The sequence below is a fragment of the Phocoena sinus genome, chromosome 6, assembly GCF_008692025.1.
Source record: "Phocoena sinus isolate mPhoSin1 chromosome 6, mPhoSin1.pri, whole genome shotgun sequence".
NCBI lineage: Eukaryota > Metazoa > Chordata > Mammalia > Artiodactyla > Phocoenidae > Phocoena > Phocoena sinus.
In genome coordinates this window covers 55,453,784-55,477,376 of record NC_045768.1, presented here as the reverse complement: position 1 = coordinate 55,477,376, position 23,593 = coordinate 55,453,784, and the positions used below count along the sequence as shown (strand labels likewise).

At 42.6% G+C, this 23,593-nt stretch overlaps 1 protein-coding gene and 1 pseudogene across 1 annotated transcript in view; one reads left to right on the top strand and one right to left on the bottom strand.

Moving 5' to 3' along the window:
- The window catches only part of GLIS3 (GLIS family zinc finger 3), a 702,615-nt gene that overhangs the window by 56,280 nt on the left and 622,742 nt on the right, over nt 1-23,593 (top strand). The gene's annotated exons all lie outside the window — the stretch shown is intronic.
- Nucleotides 1-23,593, bottom strand: part of LOC116755003 — a 188,896-nt pseudogene that overhangs the window by 57,072 nt on the left and 108,231 nt on the right.

The window sequence follows — 23,593 nt, the reverse complement described above, 5'->3', positions numbered from 1 at the left end:
CAAAATCCAAGTTTTCATTTGGATTAAATCTTATTGGGTCTCAGTTAATAATTTGAAAAATGAAACTGTGTTCTTTTGGGGGCATTATAAGTAATGGTTAAAATGGACAGTGGAAAATATTCCCTACTTGGTATAAGACTCAGGGACATGGAGTCCCCTCCCCCATTTAAAGTCATGCTAGGTCTGGGTGGCACTGTTCAGGATGCTATTGGGGTTCCTTCCTAAATAACAGAGTCAAATCCGAGCTCTTTACAGAACTTTGTTAGCACACTGAAGAGTTTGACAATCTAACAGTTGTCCACAAGCAGGACATATTGAAAAGTATGTTTCTTGAGAGGTGGAAACTGGAACTTGCATACTCTTTGAGATAATACATAGCTGAAAAATTATCAGAGTTCATAATGTGTGGTGTCAGAAGGCAAGCCCAGGTCTGATGGAAACTCCTTTTTTTTTTTTTTTTATTAGAAAAGGGATTAAGTGTGAGACCATGAAACTGGAAGAGACCAAGAAGTCAATCAGAGAGGACTGCACTTCCCACAGTCATGTAGTCACACTAATGGTGTGATTCAATGTACTAGGCGTTATGCTAGGGTGGCTGTGGCTGATGTGTTTAAAGCCAATTGCCTACAGGTTATTTCTTTGGGAGCATTATTCTGCTTCAGAAGAGGAGTTTAGGTAGTTGAGCATAGAGCATCTAGCATGAGGGATCTCACTTAATCTTCTCAACACCCCTGATTTGGGATCAGCGTGCTAAAGGTATACCCAACGTCTCTGAGTTGGTGGGTGTCAAATGCAGAACTCAAGCCCAGGACTGACTCTAAATAGCACCCTTAGCATTATGATACCTTTCCTTCAGTAACGTCAATAAAGCATCATTGGGCTTCCCTGGTGGCGCAGTGGTTGAGAGTCCACCTGCCGATGCAGGGGACGTGGGTTCGTGCCCCAGTCCGGGAAGATCCCACATGCAGCGGAGCGGCTAGGCCCATGAGCTGTGGCCGCTGAGCCTGTGCATCTGGAGCCTGTGCTCCGCAATGCGAGAGGCCACAACAGTGAAAGGCCCGCGTACGACAAAAAAAAAAAAAAAAAAAAAAAAAGCATCATCTATTTAATGGACTGTATTAGTTAGGATAGTACCAGGGACTGAAACAAACAGACCCTAAATATCAGTGGCTTAACAAAAGAGAACTTTATTTCTTACTCATCTTAAGTCTAATTGGCAGCAAGGGGGTGGCAAAAGAGGCTCATTCAGGGATCCAAGCTGACACAGGCTCTGCCATCTTTGACACTGGCTCAAGGTCGCTCAGGGTACTAACATCCAGAGGCAAATGGGAGAAGAAAGATGGCGGGGGATCATATGTTAAGTTTTTATGGGCTGCGCCTGCAAGTGACATATCCATTTTTGCCCTATTTACTGGTCAAATTCAGTCGTATGGCTAGACTTACCTCCCAGGGAGCCTTGGAAATGTAAACTAGTTGTGGGCCCAGGAGGAAAGGAAAAAGGGTTTGGTGAATAGCCAGCCAGTTCCTACCACATTTGTGTTTTTCTGTAGTTACCAGAATGTAAGTATTATAAATAAATGTTGCCACCTACTAAATACCAAATTCCATGCCAGGTTCTGAGGATTTAAAAGTGAATAAAACCTGAATTCATGTCCCCAAGTCTAGTGGGGGACTAGACAGATACAAACATACAGACTGATATGGATTGTATCCTTTACATAAATAACTAGGCCGTTTGGCTCTTAGGTTGCATTTATGGGTGCGAGGATCCTCTCTTATTCAGAATTACTGATTTGGCTCCTTTTGAGGCTCTAGAATTGTCTGCTGCAGGGTCTGAACTTAGGTGCCAGTCTAGGGTAGGTTTTTTTCCCCCTTAAAAAAACTTTGATTATAAAAGAACCCATCTGTAGGCTCCCAACACAACCCAAAAGCCACACTGTCTACAGCTCACAACTCATTTTCACATTATCAAGCTGTCATAGCAGTATAAGCATTCCATCTTGCTACGCCTAAATAGGTGTGCTTCTTAGAAAAGCACCACCTAACCTTTAGGCTAGCTAGATACTGGGCTGTATAGATGGCAGGATAAGCAAGATATTCTCAGAAAGTCACTGAGGACAGGGGTTCTAGTAGAGACTTAGACAATTTTGTCAGAGTGACAAATCCATTATATTTTGGCCTACAACTGTAACTAAAAAAATAAGATTACCTTTCCTTCCTGTCTCTATGCTAAGGAGAAAAAGGAACTGTTTCTCTCTTGTTCTAGCTTCCTCTTAATAAATGAAAAAATAAATATTTAACTTATATGCAACCTCGTCCTTCAGATTTAAATTACATGGGGTTTTCAAGAAATTACTCCTGTTTTTGCATGTACTGTAAAAAAGATACTGAGAATCATTTATAGGCACTTGGGGATTGAGGAAATTCCAGTAGTCATGCCTGAAATCAGAACTAGCCAATAACAATGCTCTTATGTAGGCTTCCAGGTTTGCTTTCCCTGTGGCCAATATTATTTTTCTTTGACCATCTTTATGACCAGTTCCCTTTTTCACATCTATAGTTTGTGGCTTATTATTTCTTCCTCTCTTGTTTTAACTCACGTTTAATAACTCACCAAGAAAATGACTGTTTGCAGTTAGAAGCATACTTTTATTGAAATTACTAGAATCTTCAGTGTTTCTCCTAATGGTTTTCATTTATGACATCATGCTGTGACAATAATTCTGTGTATACTCTATAATGATCCAATTATACAAGTAAGCATGTTCATCTGTAGTAAATGACTGAGGAGACTTCCTGTAACCATAACAAGGGCAAATTCTGCCATAAGTACTAGCAAATAAAGTGGTATTCACATATTAATTAGGAGATAATTTGCAGAAATATTTTTGATAACATACTCAAATATGTGGTACTAATATCTACACCACTGCTTAAGTCAAAAATGGAGGACAACACCCTGATGTCCTCATCTCTGTCACACTCACATTTCATCAATCAAGCCCTACTGAGGTTTACCTCCTAAATAGCTCTACCCTTTGTGTCTCTATCCTTCCTGCTATTGTCCTAATTCAGGCCACCATCATCTCTCGTCCATATTATTTTAACTGCCTTCTAACTCAACTCTATCATTTTTCTCATGCCCTCTCTTGGATCTATAGCCACACAGAAGAGCCATCTTTTCTATAACACAAACGTGATCATGTCCCTCCCATGCTTAAAATCTTCAATGATACTCCTTTTCTTCAAACCCCTTATGTGGCTTCTAAGGTTCTTCATAACTGGAATCCTGCTTCCATCTGGGTCTTTTCTCATCCCATTGCCCATTCTCCCTCCTCCCCACCCCACTCCAGCCTCCCCTATCCTGCTCCAGCCATACTATATTTCTTTCTTATTGTTCCTTCAACCAACCACATGATCTCTCGTTTCTGAACTTCACACTGTTTCTCTGCTCAAATATTCTTCTCCCCATGTTTTCCTTCAGTTTTCAGCTAGAATACCATGCTTCAAAGTAAACTTAACCTCATAGCCAATGCTGAATTAGATGTCCCTCCTGTGGGTGCTCACAGCATCCTACACTTAGCACCATGGTATCATGTATCACAGTGTACTGGTGCTTGAGCAAAGGGACAAGGTCTTGGGAAAAGAATTGCATTCATACACACACACACACACACACACACACACACACACACACACACACACAGAATGTCTAGTAACTACACCTGGCATTGTGGTTATAAAAGAATGTCAGCATGATACAAAGGAAAGGAAAGACCAGGGCTTGATCTTGCCTTTGCTTGCTGACCATCTATGAGAACTTGGACAAGTTACTTGATCTTCATGAGCCTTTGTTTCCTCATCCATAAATTGGGGTTATTGTAAAATGTTCTGATTCTGTACCCTCCCCCCTCCTCAAAGCACAAGGGAAGGAACAGAAGATTATCAAGGGAATCTAAGAACTTGACCATCTCAGAGTCTAGAGGATGGTACTGGGTGTAGGGTGAGGTGGGAGATGGGTAGCTGAGAAGCCACTTTTAGCTAAATGAAATCTACTGACCTGTCCCTTAGATGGAACCACTCTTCATTCTGGGCTCAGGGTGGAGGATGAAGGAGGCAATTCACTCCAGGACCCCAGGGGAACTCTAGCTTAGGTGGTGAAGATGTGAAGATGGTGGTGGTGTGAAGATGGTGGTGGAGGGCACTTTAATGTGCACACAGATCACTTGGGACTATAGTTAAAATGCAGATAATGGTTCAGTAAAACAGGGTGGAGGCTGAGATTTTGAATTTCTAACAAATTCCCAGGTAATACTAAGGCTGCTGATCCAGGGAGCATACTGTAAGTAGCAAGGATGTAGAAAATAACCATTTATGCCATCTCTTACTGGTGTAATGATATGGAAAAAGTATTAGCCTCTTAGTAGGTAATGTAAGAATTCCTTTGGGGAAGAATACCCTATGTGTTAAAAAAACATACTCTGATAAATTACTGGGTTTGGGCTGAGGGAAACTGACTCACCAAAGCACATATCGAAATAATTATTGACGATCTTAAACTGCCTTCTCAGGAGGCGGGGCGTCCCATTAACTTCAAGGCCTTTTTGTCTGTGCACCAGGATGAGTGGGGCATCTGGGTTTGAAGGCAGAGAGTGATTACTCTGCAGAGGAGGAGAAGGGAGCCAGAAGGGATACAGATTGAGTGGGGGAACTAGAGAAAGAGAAACCCACATTAGAGAAGTGTCTATATCATTATTTAGAAGTTCTTTGGTTGACAATATACTCATTTTTGTTCTTCCCTTCCAAGGAATCCTTTGGACTTCTCACCAATGCTTTTGTGCATGTGGTTTCTTTCTTTCTTTGCAGGGGGCGTGGGCTTGAAGAGGTGGATGAGGGGGACAGCTCACAGCAGGGTTACACTAGCCGCAAAGGACCCTGATAGGTTCTCTTCAGCAGCTGGAGTGGGGTAGGCAGGAGCGAGGGTGGGACACATCCATCTTCTATTGTCGAGTAATATGGCTCTGCTGCTATCAAAATCAGTAATTAAAGCCAAGAGCATTAATGGGTTAGCAAAAACACAGAGGCCACAATGACAAAGGAGATGAAAATAGGATGCTTGGGAAAAGGTTAACAGTGCCTGGAGTATTTACCTAGAAAAGAGCAAAGCCATCGTGATGATCAAATTTTATCAGCCATATTCAGGCCTTCTTTATTTCATAACCTCACAAAACCATAACTCAAGGAACTGGCACTAGTTTTAAAACATAGAATCTTAACCTGGGATCCAGGAAAGGGCTTGGAGAAGTGGTGGCTTTGAATTTCCTAAAATTATGTGCAAAAATTATTATATGCATATCTTTCTAGGGAGAGGCCATGTAGCTTTCAGCAAAATGCATGCTGAATGGACATATGAAAATAGTTAAGAATCGCTGATTTCAAAATGAAAACCAGCTAGTACTCTTGCCTATGAAAATAATGAAAAAATGGGGAAAAAAGGAAATTAGGAATCTTGTCAATAAGAATTAAAAGAATCAGGCCAATGTTACACTGTCATTCTCTTAAAAATAGTGAGATCCAGTAAGAGGAAGATGAAACCTTTGCATCTGCTTAGAAAAGTAAAACTGGCTTCCCTTGATATTATTCAACAGAAAATCATGGCAAATTAATCTCTTTCTCTACAGTAAATAAAAACAACAGCAAAAACATGACATCAGATTGTAAAAGTACAAATTCAAGTTGGATCAGTAGTTCTCTCCCCCAGGGAATATTTGGCAATGTCTGGAGACACTTTGGGTTGTCTCAACTAGGGGTGTGCTACTGGCATCCAGTGAGGAGAGGCCAGGGATGCTGCTAAACCTCCTACAATGCACAGGACAGCCCCACAGCAAAGAACTCTCCAGTCCAAAATGTCAACAGTGTAGAGGCTGAGAAACCCTGAGTTAGAATAAATGAAAACTTCCTGGCTATGAGGAGTATGAATAATTGAAATAGGTATCTTAGGAACTGTAAAATCTCCTTCTATGAGGTTTTTAATGATCACGAACCTCAGCCCTAACTCACAAAGCACCTTCATTTTCTGCAGAGGTGAAAGTACAATCTATGGAGATGAAGCTCACATGAGAAAGACTTGATATTTTTCAAATTCATGTCCTCACAGTTCCTGTGTTTGCAGAATGAATAAATATCTCTGTTTACTACAAGTGACCTGCCACTAATTCGACTGCCTCTAGGGTCAAATGCCTTTCTCAATAGGAAGGATAATCATTTGTTACCAACTTGAAATTGTAAAGAAATTTAAATAGGAAGGCCATCACCTGATCTGGAATTTAGACAGACTGGTGGCAAGAGCCTGCTGGGAAGTAGTAGCAATCCCTGGTAAAGTATCCATATAAGCTTCTCAAAGGACCAGTTTGGCATGGGCTCAGCCCCTTTCAGAGGAGAGGTGTCACCAGTACCAAAGTGACCCATGAGTTGTGTGGGGATCCTTTCCCTTTGGATAGAGCATCAAAGCTGGCTGAGTAGCAGACACCACCACATGCCTCAGGCTGCCTTTTGAGCCTGAGGCATAAGATGAAAAGCAGATTGAAATCTCTGTAACAGGTATATGTTCACACCAAAATATTATAGTGAGTGAGTTGGGGGAAATAGAAAATCATGTCAGCACCTCAACAAAATTATCAGACTACATGTGCAAATCACCTTATTTTGGAAGTCATGTACGTAATCACTGGTCAATGAATACATTTATATTCTGCTTGCAAAATACTGCCTTTTAAGGGAGAAGGTGTGATTGGAGTTTAATAAGCTGAATTATTAGGATTTAAATTCATGGGCAAAATTTGTAAATTTATGAACATAGTCTGCATAAAACCCTCAACATTAACATTTCGTAGGTTGGAGACATGCAATAGAAGCCCATTTTATTCTTAATGAATAATTGGAAAGCATTTTACACTGTTATAGACTTTCTACAGAGTCATGGTTCTGAATTTTTAAGTTAGCAATTAGTCATCTACTGGATATTCAATGCAATAATAGTACTCAGTGTGTTTTCCCAAGCCAGTCTGATTAAACAGCTAATTATAGTGCTAGCTATTGCAGCTTTGGCCTCCAAGCTTAAAGATATTCATAATAGCTAGACATGGCTATATTTGGCAGTGTTTTGCTATTGCTGTAATACAGAGAGAGCTATATGAGTTATAATCTTTTCTCATTGTTAGTGAACGGAATGAAGAGTGCGCTTGGATTAGTCTGTACTCTGTAAAAACAAATGTAGAGTCAGATGTGAAAAATCAGGAAAATCAAATGAATGTAGTGGGCTACCTTTTCTGAAAAACTTTGGCATGAGATACAAAGCTGACCTTTTGAATGGATATGAATTATTTCTCACATATATTTCATCTGAATTAAAGGTGAGTCTTCTTTCTTCCACCCACTCGATGGTACACAGCACCACTAAATTAAAGCTTGAAGGTTATGGTTTTCCTTTGCTTGTTGTTCAAGAATTATGACCTTAAAGAATTCTTCTATATTTGAAGCACAGATCCCAGAACCTAACTCCATGTCCCTTGAGAGACTGAAGGCTCAAAACAGCCCCAGATCACTCCTTTAGTCCTTGAGTTGGGGCTCTGGAATAACAACAACGACTGAATTGAGTGCTCCTAAGAGAAAGATATGAAAGTCCCAAACCTCATCTCAAACCATTCTGTGCTTTATGCATTCCCTGAGAAGAATCCTGAATTGTCAGGGGGAGCAGACCAAGGCAATCACAATAAATTCAGAAATAAATTCAGTCAAAAATAAACGTAGAATATGAAAGGGATTTTTTAAAAAATGTAGACCAGTTATCCTGGAATTGGGCCTTTAATGGAACCAGGTTCACCAAGTCCCAGTTCTATGTCCTTCTGGTTCACCCAGAAGTACCATTTTCTGTTCCAGTTTTGGTTACTCTGTGAGTAGGGTAAAAAGTCCAAATTCAGGTGTACTGATCCATGAAGGTCACAGGAAAGATAATGCTTTAATTGGCAGTAAAAAGACAATCTATTAAAAGATAGCCCCTCTTATATTTTTAACAACAACGATAAGATAAAAAGACTGTCTCCCATTAATTAAGTGATCAAAATTAATCACTAAAACAGACAAACTAACATCATGTGCCTTCTGATATAATGTACCAAGAAGGACACAACATTACTTCTTTGGTTTTCCTGACAAAAATGAATAACCTGAATCTAATCATGAGGGAACATCAGGCAAATTCAACCTATGGGACATTCTACACAATAACTGGCTTGTGCTTTTCATAAAAATCAAGGCCAAATAGCACGAAGAAAGGCTAAGAAACTGTTCCAGGTTAAAGAGGAATAAAGAAACATGAAAACTAATGCAATGTGTGATACAGGATTAGACCTTGGTCTGGGAAAAAACAAGTAGTTATAAAAGATATTATTAGACAATTGATAAAAACTTAATATGCACGGTACTCCACATTATATATCATTATATATCATCTCTTAAATTAAGATGACAGTGAGATGTTAGTACATACCTATTGGAATGGCCAAAATCTAGAACACTGACAACACCAATGCTGGTGACGGATGTGGAACAAGAGGAACTGTCCTACATTGTTGGGAATACAAAATGGTACAGCCACTGTGGAAGGCAGATTAGTGGTTTCTTATAAACCATACAATCCAGTAGTCATGCTCCTTTGTCCTTACCCAAAAAAGCTGAAAGCTTATGTCTACACAAAAACCTGCAAAATGATGTTTATAGCAACTTTATTCATAATTGCCAAAACTTAGAAGCAACCAAGATGTCCTTCAGTAGCTGGATGGATAAAATGTGGTACCTCCAGAAGATGGAATATTATTCAGTGCTAAAAATTAATGAGCTATCAAGTCATGAAAGACATGGAAGAACCTTAAATGGATATTACCAAAGTGAAAGAAGATAATCTAGAAAGGCTACATACTGTATGATTCCAACTACATTCTGGAAAAGGTAAAACCATGAAGCCAATAAAAAAAATAGTGGTTTCCAGGAGTGGAGGTGAGGAAAGATGAATAGGCAGAACACAGAGGATTTTTAAGGCAGTAAAAATATTCTGTATGATATTCTAATGATAGATATATATCATTGTACATTTGCCAAACCCACAGAATGTACAGTATTACCCCTAAGGTAAACTATGGACTTTGGGTGATTATGTTGTGTCAATGTGGATTAATTCTTAGTAAAAATAATGTACCATTCTGGCAAGTGATGTTGATAATGGGGGAGGTTATGCATGTGTAGGAACTAGGGGTATATAAGAAATCTCTGTACCTTCCTCTCAATTTTGCTGTAAACCTAAAACTGCTCCAAAGAAGTAAAGTCTTAAAAAAAGAATATAGATTGTTGATAATTAGTATGGTATCAGGTTAAATTTCCTTTTTTAAAAAAATTTTGGCTGCATTGGGTCTTCGTTGCTGCGTGCGGGCTTTCTCTAGTTGCCGCGACTGGGGGCTACTCTTTCTTGCAGTGTGGGCTTCTCACTGCGGTGGCTTCTCTTGCTGTGGAGCATGGGCTCTAGGTGTGCGAGCTTCAGTAGTTGTGGCACGCAGGCTCAGCAATTGTGGCTCGTGGGCTCTAGAGCACAGGCTCAGTAGTTGTGGCACATGGGCTTAGTTGCTCCATGGCATATGGGATCTTCCCGGACCAGGGATCGAACCCATGTCCCCTGAACTGGCAGGTGGATTCTTAACCACTGTGCCACCATGGAAGTCCCCAATTTCCTAGTTTTGATAATCACAGTGTGGTTATAAGAGGACACCCTCGTGCTTGTGAAATACACAATGAATTATTGACTACAGGGGCATGGTGTCTCCAAAATTCTCTCAAAAGATTTAGGAAAGGAAAATTACAGATAGAGATATAAGTAGAAATAGAAATAGAGATATAAATAGAAATGTGTGTATAAGGAGAGACATGCATGTATAACAAATGGAGAAAGAAAGGACAATGTAAGTAGTTGGTGAATTTATATAAAAGGTATATACAAGAATTCCTTGTACAATTATTGCAAAAATAAAAAGTTATCTTATAATATAAAAAATGGCTGCCATTTATTTGAGCATTTACCATGTGTGAAGCCATGCTCTAGATGTTATATACACATTAGCTCAGGTAATTCCAACTGATTTAGGAGCTAGGATGGCCCCATCTTACAGAGGTGGAAACTGAGGCCCAGAGAAGTTAAGTGATTGTTAAGTGACAGAGAGGCCTGGTCTCATCCTGGGTTGTCCAATGCCAAACTTGGGGTTTTGGCCACTATGCTCTCCTCTCCATGAGAGGCGTATTTTTATACTTATGCATGCCAGTTACCACCCAGACCTTTCTAAATCAAGATCCTCTGGCAACTCTAAGCTGGCTCTAATACACTCTTCCTCCTTCAATGCAAAAGCCTCCACATAGCCATGTGCACATATGAGGACTGGAGTTACTTCTGGGGCCAGAGGACAGTCAATCCCTAAGCAGATCTCTGGCCTCCTAAGCCATTACCCCATCAGTAGAGCCCCCTGACCAGGCATCTCCTTTGATGTTCTTATTGTCTTCCTTCTTGGTGCTCTCCTGGGCCCCACACTTCTCCCTGATGCTCACTGGAACCCCCACTGATTTCCCTCTTTGTCATATATATATTTTTAATTTTATTATTTGGCTGTATCAGGTCTTATTTGTGGCACACAGGATCTTCATTGTGGCACACAGGCTTCTCTAGTTGTGGTGCATGGGCTCAGTAGTTGTGGCACGTGGGCTTAGTTGCCCCTCGGCTTGTGGGATCTTAGTTCCCTGACCAGGGATCGAACCCACATCCCCTTCGTTGCAAGGCGGATTCTTAACCACTGGACCACCAGGGAAGTCCCCACTCTTGCTCATTTTTTTAAGTGAAAGTTGGCTCCAACCTCAGGATGCTGCTGCCTGCTACGTCCCCCTCCAACAAAGATGTGTATTGTTCTGTTTCTCCTGTGATTCATGTTCTTGTGATAGGATTGGCTTTTCCAATTGTCCAAGTGTTGAATTGTGTCCCCCTAAAAGATATGTTGAAGTCCCAACCCCCAGTACCTCAGAATGCCACCTCATTTGGAAATCGGGTTATTACATTAGTTAAGATTAGATAAGGTCATACTGGAGTAGGATGGGCCCTGAATCCAATCGGTCTGATGTCCTTATAAAATGTGAAGACACAAGAGTAGAGAACACCATGGATGATGGAGGCATCTATCAGCCAAGAAATGCCAAGGATTACCAGTGGCAACCAGAAGCTAGATGAGCAGTATGAAAGACATTCATTTCAGAGTCTCCAGAAGGAACCAACCCCACTGACACCCGGATTTTGGACTTCTGGCCTCTAGAACTGTGTGAGAAATTTCTGTTGTTTTAAACTACCCAGTTCGTGGTACTTTGTTATGGCAGCTCTAGAAAAACTAATACACCAAGGCTGCTTCAAACTCCTCCTACATCAACTGGTAAAAATCTCAGCTCTTTTAAGGGTCCTGCCACTAGGTTGTACCTCTTCTACTCCTGATCGCTAAAAACTACCAGCCTCCTGGCCATTCTTTTTCTTTTTTTAAATAAATTTATTTATTTTTGGCTGCATTGGGTCTTCGTTGCAGCACGCGGGCTTTCTCTAGTTGCGGTGAGCGGGGGCTACTCTTTGTTACGGTGCACAGGCTTCTCATTGCAGTGGCTTCTCTTGTTGTGGAGCACAGGCTCTAGGTGCGTGGGCTTCAGCAGTTGTGGCACATGGGCTCAGTAGTTGTGGCTCATAGGCCCTAGAGTGCAGGCTCAGTAGTTGTGGTGCATGGGCTTAGTTGCTCTGCAGCATGTGGGATCTTCCTGGACCAGGGCTCGAACCCGTGTCCCCTGCATTGGCAGGCAGATTCTTAACCACTGCACCACCAGGGAAGTCCCTCTTGGGCACTCTTAACAGGTTCATTGACCCTTTGGCTCCTTTCTTCTCCACCTCCTCCCGTTACCTGCTGATATTCCATGTGTTCAAATGACCCTGTAGATGAGCCATCCAACTCCTGAGCCTCAGTTTCTTAGCCCCAACTCCAGTAAACCCCACTTTACTGGAGCTACCTCCATCTTTGGCTTAGAACCATTCCATATTAGAAATCCTAGGTAACCACTCTCTGATAAAACCGCAAGTCCTCCAAATATCATGTACCTCCTTCCTTTTTTTTTTCTTTTTTTTTTTGCAGTACGCGGGCCTCTCACTGTTGGGGCCTCTCCCGTTGCGGAGCACAGGCTCCGGATGCGCAGGCTCAGCGGCCATGGCTCACGGGCCCAGACGCTCCGCGGCATGTGGGATCTTCCCGGGCCGGGTCACAAACCCACGTCCCCTGCATCGGCAGGCGGACTCTCAACCACTGCACCACCAGGGAAGCCCTACCTCCTTTCTTAAAACTCTTGTTCTCTAGCTTCCTAGTGTCCTCTGTACCCTAAATCTCAGCCTATTATTCCAGTCATCCCCCTTCTAGCCTCACTTGTTTCCTTCCTTGACTTGGCCCACATGGTTGATGACCTAAGGTACAATTCCACTCAATCTCTTAATTCTTCTGCAGCCTGGCTTTTATGCCACAGCCACCAGGCAAAACTCAATCTTGAAATTTGCAATGTGGCTTTCCTTCTGTATCCAGATTGTTAAGTGATAGGTTGGAGAAAATCCCATCTCCAGGTGGGTTGGCTCCACTACAAAGCCAGGGTTAGCATAGTGGCTCAAGTCTTTTTCTTGTCCCCTGTCATCTTCTTTCCCTTTCCCCTCAGCAACTACTGTGACCCTCACTCTCCTCAGGTCCCTCATTCTCAGCAGAGAAGCTGTCTCCTTCATACACTACAATAGTGAGGACTTTGGTGATGAACTATTCAACATTCTAGATCCCCCTCTATAAACACAGCCACATCCATATGCACCTTTACCTCCTCCTGCCAATCTAAAAGGATAGAGTGCTTTCCTCCAAACCAAAGCCATTCCTTCTGCTTGTTCTTGTGATCCCAGCCTGCTCATTTCCCTCTGGGACCCTAATTCTTCTTTCTTATCATTTCAATCCACTGTTAAAGTTTCTCTGATCCTAAAATCAATCAGTTCTTTGATTCATCCCACTCTAACCACTGTGCTATCTTCCCCTTAACAGTTTCTTACCTCTCATTCACTCCTCAACTCACAAAAATCTGGCTTCTAATTCTATTGTACAATGAACTGCTTGTCAAGATCACCAATGACCTCCATCCTTGTAATCAATGGGTCTTTTTAGCCCTATGTTACTTGTCTTCTGTGCTAAATTTAACACTGTTAGAACATTCTCTCTTGATATTTTCTCCTTCCTTGTCTTCCATGACAATAATTCTATTTTTCCACCTATATTTCTGCCTTCTTCCTCCTTTTCAGTTCTCCTTTCCCAGTCTGTACATTTGGTGTTACCTGGGGTTCCATCCTTGCTCTACTACTCTTCCATGGGTCATGATTTTACCCCCATACGTTATTTCCTTAGAGAACTTCCACGACCCCAACTGCGAATCAGGTCCTTCTCTTAACTATCTTGTAGTAGCTTCACCTTTCCATTATTGCACTAAGCAAAAGCACAATTTTCAATGATATGTTTATGTGACTTTTTGTGTGTGTGTGTGGTAGGCGGGCCTCTCACTGTTGTGGCCTCTCCCGTTGCAGAGCACAGGCTCCGGATGCTCAGGCTCAGCAGCCACGGCTCATGGGTCCAGCCGCTCTGTGGCATGTGGGATCTTCCCAGACCAGGGCACGAACCCGTGTCCCCTGCATCGGCAGGCGGACTCTCAACAACTGCGCCACCAGGGAAGCCCTATGTGACTTTTTTGATTAATGTCTGTCTCCCCCACTAAATGGTTAACTCTTTGAGGACAAGAACCAATACTTATTTTCTGCATCTGTTGTATACCCAGAGTTAAGTGCAGTGCCTGGCCCATAAGGTATGTGACTCCTAGATCCAACCAGGCAAGTATATTCTATGATTTCCAAGTTCACAGCTCCAGCCCTGACTTCTCTCCTGAGTCTCAGATTTACGTGGCCAACTGCTTACAAGACACCTCTATTTGTATACTTCATAGTCATTCTAGACTTTTCTAAAACTAAACTTATCTTCCTCCTCCTGATGCACTTGTCTTCTATTATTTATCTTCAACCACCCAGACATCCAAACCAAAACCCTAGGAGTATCTTACGTTCTCATTCACCCCCACATCTAATCAATTATTTAATCTTACCTAGTTTAGTCTAAATCTCTCTCAAAGTCATCCTTCCTCTCCATCTCTGTATCACTGCCCACATGCCAGCCCCACCATCTCTCATTGAGACTATTCCTCTGTCACCTGCCTGGACTCTCTGCCTTTGCACATATGCGTGTGTGAGACTGGAGTGATCTAACTGAAATGCAAGTCTCACCATATCACTCTCCTTTGGAAAGCCTTTTCATGGCTCCTCATTGCCTGCAGGAAAAAAAAAAAAAACCCTCTAGATACCTCCAAATTCCACAACACCATGTAAGGTCTTCTGCTATCTGGGCACAACTAGTTTTCCCAGTTGCATCGACTGTCTCTCATTATCTGGCACTTCCTACACTGATAATACCAAATGTTCACAGGCTCATCCATACATCCCCACGCCTTTATTTCCGCAGGTCCAGTGACCAATGATGCTCTTCTCTCCATAAAAGTACATCACACCGAAAGTCATCATCACCAGCATTATCCTCCTCATTTATGTGTCTGCCACCCTCCCTATCTCCACCCAATTAGACTGAGTACCTTGACAGTTTAGCCGTGTGTAGTTCATTTTCATTGCCCCATATCTTACTAGCACCTTCCTGACACATAATAGTTGCTCAATAAATCTTTGACAGCCTGACCTGAATATACTTGGAACATAAATGTGCTGGGAGCTGGTAGTATGACAGTCTGGTTTTGAAACTGTTTTCCTGAGGTTCTGAATTATCGACCAAAGAAACTTCTTCCTTGTCCAAAGGAAAACAAAGACTTGCATGGTATCAGATATTTCCTAATGCTGCCTGTTCTGGTACATATTAGCCTGTTATAAATGGCCAAGTTAGACAATAAACAATAACTAGTCCACTGGGTCATAATGTCATCTTGAAGTGCTTTTTTACCCCCCTGATCACCCCTGCTCTCCTCACAATTAAAACAAATCAAGTTCTATTCTACATTCTTTCCTTTCCAAATCTAAAAGGATAAATATGTGCCCATACTAACCAGCAAAATAATGGGAAAGAAAGAAAAATTTACTTTTAAAATTTGACCCTATAAATACTGTAACATTAAACAATTTTTACACACACCATTATTTTATTTCTGTCAAATTCCCCAAAGTGGGATTGCTGGATTAAAGGAAACTCCTTCACTTCAAAAAACAAATTAAGCCCCACTGTTTAGGGAATAAAACAAGCAGTGATTCAGGAAGAACAGTGACCTAAAGAAGCAGTTCTGGATTTTTTCCAGTTATTTCACTCTGGCAAGTGACATCTCTGTGTAGTCTTGTGTTTCCACTTGTTACTATAAGCACCAGTAGTCCTCACTCAGAGAATGGGGCTGCTTTGAGGTGCTCCCACCAATGACAGCAGAAATAAATGATTAATTCATCTAGAAACAAAAGGGTATAAACTGTGTGTCCTTCCTGCCTTAGCTTCAATACTTTGAAAAGAATGTTGCATCTGGCGGGGGGCCGGTGATCTAGGTCGTAAAAGTAAACATTAAAATCCTGGATTGGATAAAAAAAGAAAAAGCTGCAACTGTGTCCCCTGTTAGAATCTAATAATAATAAGGTTCAGGGCTGCACTGAGAGGTAATTGGCTTCAATCCCCTTTCCCAAGAGGAACCACAAACCCCAGCTAAGCCAGGCGGAGGCAGGTTCTACCTAGAGATCCTAAGGCAATGCACCTTTTGTAAGAATAATGATAGCCTCCAGGTATTGCATGTGTGTTTCCTGGTGCTCAGTGCTTTACTGAATCTCTTTTGACAATGCAGGCCTCTTTCTGGTTTTTCTGTCCTCAATGGAGATGGAGAAATGTGATTATTTTTCAAATTCTAAATAAACATTTGCATATCAGCTGGAAAAAAAGTGAACACCCCATCCTACCCTACTCAACAAACACACACACACACCCCTCCTAGACTTTTATCAGTAAGAAACCTGATGATGAGGAAGAAGCTATTTGCGTACAGTTCCATTGTCTCAGGTGACCCAAGTAGAGTGATTTTTCAGTTAATGTAGACAGCCTTAATGAAAACCAGGCCTGAAGAGAGGTCTAGTGTTACTAATTCAAAAGGAGCAGGGTTAAAGCTATAATAACAAGAGAACATGCTCCCTATATAGACTAGACAAGGTAATCTTTGGAAGTAACTACTTCTTTCACAGACAAAGTTTGTTTGTCTTTAAGGAATGTCAGAAGGCAATCTGGAGGCAGGCCCTTTGGAGGTGAAGCACCCTCAGCGTAAGTCCTTTCACAGGAGAATGTACCCTATAGAACAATTTTACAGAAGGGGGATCAGAGAAAGCCTCCACTGGCATCCAGCTGAAACCAGAGCTTGCAGAATATTCCAGACTCAACAACTGGCAGGCACCAGGACTCTACATCCTGGCAGGAATCACAGGGAGTGACAGAAAGGGTAGGGGAGATAGGGAAGAGTGGGGTCCAAATAGAAGAGGGGAAGACTCAAAGATAAGCAAACAGAGGAAGGTTAGGAAGGTAAGACACCTTCGTGGAGATTCTTTCTAGAAGCCCACAAACATGGATGACTTATTCCCCTTCTGGGAAATAAATAGAATGTTAGCTTTTTTTTTTTTTTTTTTTTTTAAAGCTACAATTTCTGTTTCTGCCCTTAACCCTCTGCTTCTTTGGGTCATACATGACTCTTTCAGGAAAAAAAGTGATTTAAATCTTCTCCCAGTGGAATCTAGGGAAGGTGAGAAAGTATCAGGAGAGGTAGGCATGCTACATCTGATGACACCTGTTCTGTCCCATGAGGGACTGCTGGGTGGGGAAGAACCACAACCAGCTTAGGGTTCTACAGCCTGAGGGAGAGTAAGGTGATTCCCTGTGTCCTCTGGCTGCCGCCCCACCTTCTCAAGAGGGTCACAGGCTACTAGCAGTTTCAGACTTTACCTAATATACACAAACACTGTCTGGGGTTTGTACCTCCACAAAATTTACTTATGCTGTTTACTTACGCATATTATGAAGTGTTGCACTCAATGCATAGTATGAGTTATTGCACACTTCATCCTCATCTGCTGCTTTTTTCCTGCAAATTTTATTCTCCCCAGTTTGGAATGCCACACAGTTCTTCAGACCCACCATGATCTCTTAGGCATCTATACATGCATATGATCTCCTCTTCCTGAAATGTCTCTTTTTCTATTTGCTGGAAAATGTACTTATCCAGGTTTTTGCTCAATGAAGCACACAGTATGTATTCAGGAAATGTTTATGGAATGAAGGAATGAATGACTCCTTTATCCCCAAAGAGTTAATCACTCCCTTCTCTGTGCTGTCTTAGAACCTTCTGTACATGTTAGTAGTTTCACTTATCGTGCCATGTTGCCTATTTACTTATTTCTCAACCATAGACAGATTTTTTTTTGGCACCATCATATCGAATTTTATTACAACGACACTAATACAGCTGAAGATGCTCATGGTGACATGGCATAAGATTTCCTGCCTTCTAGTTTCTGTCCAAAGAGAATGTCTACCCACTTGTTCCTTCCCCCCTTTCTGGGAGAAAATCCACAATAGGCCACTTACCCAAATAAACCTCTTCATGTGTCTATTTTAAATTTTGGGGGGGGGGACATTTGAGTTCCCCTCCGAAGAAATGAACAAAAAATAAGTGTTGGGCGTCCCCTCCCCTCCCCCCCCTCCACCGGCCAAACAAGTACCTGCTGCGAAGGCATTCCTGTTGCTCCGAAACCTTTAAATAGATATGAAAAGAAACGTCATCAAACGTCCATGATGAGCAATGGCACCAAGTGGGCCCCGGAAGGCTGGCAGGCGGAGCATCTCGGGTCTGGACAGTCTCGCGAGGCGTCGTGAGGAGAACGAGAGGCTAGAGGTTGTGTGGGTCGCCGGCTGGACGCAGGCGCTGCGCAAGGAGGCGTTCCCCGGCAGAGGTGCAGTGCAATATGCCGCTTCCAATCTGTCATGGAAGTTGTCTGGGGCTGGGATGCCTTCCTTCAGACCTGTGTGCTTCCACGTGTCCCCCACAGCCTGGCTGGGGCGGCTGGTGTGGTCGAAGGGGTCTGCGAGCAGGGTCTGGAGGTGCCAGGAACGGGAAGGCCTGGCCGCTCGTGTGAGCCCTCAAGTCGGCCATGAAACCAAAGGGCCTTCACGACAAGCATGGGGGTGCCAGCCACCTGGGACTCTTCTAAGACGTGGCCCCGCTTCCTGTTCAGGACCCCCTCGATGCCACCAAGCCCTGTTGCGGACATCGGATCTCCACAGGTGGAGGGGCCCCACGGGCCGGGGCAGGAGGTCAGCACGGCATAGAGGCAGCGCCGGGCGTGGGGAAGCTCTGAATGGATCCACGTGCAGCGTCAAGTAGCGAATGTCGAAGCGTCCCCTGTAGGCCAGCCGCCACGCTGTCCCCATCTCGTTGAGGTACTGCGCGCCCTTGGTGATGTTGGGGAGGTGATGGGGCGGGTGTTTGAGGGCCCACAGTACCGCAGGCTTCGGACCTCGGCCACGTCTCACTCATACTTCTTGGCCAGTTTGAGGCCTGTTACTTGAGCTCCTGGCGGGCGGACACCTCTGGTCGGTGTCCTTGGCCAAGGAGTCTAGGAAGGGCCGTGATTTCGTGTACAGCCGATTGTGCTCATTGGGGGCCTCGGACAGGCACCACAAGTTAGAGTCCTCGCTGACGGTCTCGCTATACTGCACGACCGGCTAGGATTTCTTGGTGGGAATGCAGGTGTGGTTCTTCTCCCGGTCCTTCAGGCAGACCCACAGGTGCCGCTCACCACCCTGCTGATAATGTGCTCCCCCTATTCCTCAGTGGTGCGTTGTACCACGCGGACCGACTTGGCCGGCCTCTTCAGCCCCTCCACCGGCTTGGGCAGGTCAGCCAGTTGTTGGCCTCCGTGGTGACCCAAACAGGCTCATGCTGAACGTCATCACCCGCATGTTGTGAGCATGCTCAAAGATGGTGATGGTGCCTGTTTTCACCAGGAACTGGCCCATGCCCAACAGGCCAGCGGTGTTCCCCCAAGGCACGTCCTCGATGGACTTTACATAATGCTAGACAGATTCTTGGTGGCCGACACTTGATGGCACTTCTGGCGTCTCAGCTGGTACCCAGCCTTGTTCAAAAAATACACAGCCTGGATCATAGTCAGCAGAAGTTTTCCCAGTGGTGAGGACACGCTCAATGGTCTAAGGAAGAAAAGTTCAAGAAATCCTGGGCTTGAAAAAGACCTGAGTAGGACATGGGGATTGAATGACACTTGCAAAGGGCTGTCACATCACAGGGAGGAGGGATAATGTCTTTGTGGCCTTGTAGTCTAGACCTAGACTGGTGGTTGGTGGCTAAAAGGAAATAATTTTCAGTTCAGAATAAAAATGAATTTTCTAATTGTTAGAGTAGTCCAAAGGTGAAATATTTAGAAAGAGAGTTTACTGTCTTTAAATGTAAATAAAGTGATCCTTGTAGACAGTGTTGAGGGGGTGACTCACATATCAGATGAGGATTGAATTTAAGGACTTTCTGGCTTTTCCCAATATGGCATCCTTTGGTTCACTGAACTTGAGTTGTTTTAGTAAAAACACTAGTCATTTACTCATTGTAGCACAGCAAGGGAATCCTCCTTTATTTTGTGTAATGGAAAGAGCATGGTTTGTAGAAATAGACCTGGGTTTGAATCCCTCATCTGTCATTTTTCTGGTACACCTTTTGAGAGAACTCAAGTAAGTTTCCAAGCCTCAATTTCATCGTTTTAAAAGTGAGGGTGAAAAAAAAAAATTAATTAAATAAAATAAAAGTGAGGGTGCTACAATATTTACCGTCTAAGATTGCTGTGAATGTGAAGCACGTGACAGAGTGCCTGGCAGACAGTATGCTCTAGGAATATTTGTCATTAATATTAATGGTATTGTTGTGATTACTCTTATTAGACATCCTGAAATTTTGATTGATTAATTCTATTTCTAAGACTATCTCAAAAAATATTCATGGCCACCCACAAAGATTTAGTCAGAAAAATGTTATTACAGCCCAATAATACGTATTTATATAAGTAATTTATTATTATAATGGAATAGCACTCTAATACTGTTTGGTGACCAAATTTTTTTCTGAGTGTGGTGATTATGGGGAGAGTTTATTTTTAGTATCTCTCTCTTTTTTCCCCCCTTAATTTTCTACTGTGTATATATGTTTTTATAATAAAGAGATTAATCATAATAAAGCATTTCAATTCCTCATGCCTAGGGGTCATTGGTGCCTGAGTGGGGAACCAGGAAAGATAGCAGCATCAGATGGGAATAGAGGTGGATAATCTTAAGGTTTCTTTGTATCCTGAAGTATTGTATGCAGTCAATGAGTGGTACAGATGCTAAGTGCTATAGGAGATTAAAGGCTTGTGGGGCTCTCTGGACAGGCTTGGACTTTTGGAAATCCCTGAAGTTTGTATCTGCAGAGGGAAGCTGAGGAGAAACAGTGTGGGAAATGCAAGAGGTTGCAGAAACAGTCCTGCTATCAAACTGCAACAGATGGTACTCTAGCTGCTATTAGTTCACCAGGACAATAAACTGTCCCTGATGTGTGTCAGGAGATTTTCCTTTATTTAGAAATTTGAAGCACACTTTAAAATCTCTCATTCTCTGGTCATTTTACAAGCATTTTCTAAGAGGCTGAGCCATTTGCCCTTGGTTACTGGCCCTCTGCAGGGCAACATCATGAAATTGGAGCAGCTGAATTTTGACAGGTGACTTGAAATTGTGACAGTAACGGTTATAACCCAGCACTGTGCAACAACATCTCAACTGAGGCTCATGTTCCCAATTTGGATATCAAGGAATAGAAAGTCTTTTATCTGATATGCTTTAGATACCAAGGTTGTGTCAGGGGGTGGGGGCAGGACACAGAAGTCTGTAGATATTAGCCAGCTGATCTTAGAAATTTCTCAAAAAGAAAGGCAGTTCATTACCTAGCTTTTGTACATACAAAAGGAAGCTGGTAGATGGAGAGTTAGGTCCTGAAGTAAAGCAGTGAGTGGCATCTTGCTGTCCGGGGAAGAAAGAAGAGAGTGGCTGTTTTTTTGTTTTGTTTTGTGTGTTTTTTTTTAAGACCAGGAAAACAAGAAAGAACAAAAGAGAGAGAAAGAGGGGAATGAATTTCAGTGCCATTGGCCATGGGTAATAGTCCTTATTAAAGAACAAAAAGCTTAGATTGACAACTTAGAAAATTAACTTTTACCTTCATGTGGAGTCTCTAGAAAGTTCCTTTCCAGTGAGGGTGAGTCCTGACTAAATGAAGAGTATTGCCTAAAAAGCTGCTCCTGTCTTTTGTTTTTGGCAGGGTTGCTGTTATTTCAAAAGAGGCCCCCATAACTGAAACCCAAAGGTCATCTAGGTCCAGCAACCTGAGTTCATTGCAAGTGTGGGTCCCACAAAGTACATGGGGGGAAAACTTGTAAACACCATTGACACAGTCTCTGAACAGAGTGCTGGGAAGTTAACCCCCAAAGGCCACAGCTTCTTCAGTACTAAGTGGGGAACAGATGGGACTAGCTTGATGCCCTATAAGTGAAATGACTGATGGGCAGCCAAGGATGCTGAAATTCCTCCAGAAGATCATTGTAAAATGTAAGTAGAGTCTGGCTGTTCACTGGGAAAATGGGGGTAGTTCAGTGGGTATTTAGGGGAGTAAGTCTTGAAAGAAAGGAATCTAGGGGTATTTAGGGATTCAGGGTCTCTCTAGGACCACCCAGCTAACACAGGATAAGGCGGGGGCCCGTTTCTACAACTGGAGAGCCATTTACCATTCAGTACTTCCCTCTTCATTGAAATTTAAGCCTCTGAATACAACAATTTTGTGGTCAGTCAGTATGAAGAAAGGACAGATTATCCAGGATATTTACTTTTGGAGAGGTAGATGCTCAAATGGAGAAGATCAAGGCATGATGTTACCTAAGAAGGGTTATAAGGGACCTTTGAAGGCCCCTTTTGGATCCATAAATCTAGAATTCAGTTCCTTTCAATCATCTTAATGGATTTTTAATGCAGTCGGAGAGCTGGAATTCAGAAATGTTAAAATATAGCCAGGTCTCAGCTTGTGTGGAAGCTGCTTTTGGAAAACATGCAGTACTCAACCTGTTAGTAATTAAAATTAATTACTGAATAGATTCTATCATAGGTGAGGGTTCTATATCACCTTAAAAATAACATAATAAATAGCTCATGGTAAACCTAGATTGGTTTGCTTATCCGGGAGTCAGGAATAATTTAAATCAATAATGTGGGAATAGTAGACCTAAAAGGAAAATTAAATTGTCAAATAACAGCTCCAAATGTTATTAAACAAAAGGTGAATAATAATGCAGTCTGGGGCTTCCCTGGTGGCGCAGTGGTTGAGAGTCCGCCTGCCGATGCAGGGGACACAGGTTCATGCCCCGGTCCAGGAAGATCCCACATGCCACAGAGTGGCTGGGCCCGTGAGCCATGGCTGCTGAGCCTGCGCGTCTGGAGCCTGTGCTCTGCAACAGCAGTGAGAGGCCCGTGTACCACAAAAAAAAAAAAAAAAAAAAGCAGTTTGTTTGGAGTTTAGTTTTTCTTGCAAGCTCATTAAGCTTATTTCTTAAGCTTGTTCTTCAGAATGCTAATGCCAAGAACCTAATGCAATGAAATCTCAGGCCTCAGTCCAAGGAGAGGCTTACTTCCACTCTTTTTAGTTCTTGCTTCCTCACTTGAAGCCTGGCAGCCTCAGGACATGCCATCATTTACTTTCAGAGAACTCAGGTTATTTGCACTGTTTAGGTTTTGCTGTCTATTTTCTTGGCTAGGTTTCTGCATTTCTCTCTTAGGAAAAAAAACTGATAGAAAGATGGATGAAAAGTATGGAATCAGTGAGTCCAGGGAAGGTCAAAGTTTACTACTTGAGATGCTTTTCATTGGGCCAGAAATATTAATTGGGCAGTTAGTGACACCACCTGGTCTCCTTGGGAATCTTCACTTAGTCAGTTCATTGAAAAATGGACAAATTTTATTGCCTCTGCGTAAACTGTGTTAGCCACAGTAAAAGCTACATAAGAAATGGGAGGGCCCTGACCTTGAGGGCTTTATTATCTGAGGAATATTTTATATGCCTTTTCTACCCCATCTCTCCCACCCCTTACTCCAGAAATTCTGATTCAGGAGGTTAGGAGTGGGAGTGGGGTCCTGGCATCTGGATATGTTTTTCTGAGGATTCTGATGATCACTCTGGCTTAGGAAATGATTCAGGGGAAGACTCTGACTGATTATTTACCTGGAGAAATACTCTAGAAATGAGAGAACCGAAGAACCAAAAG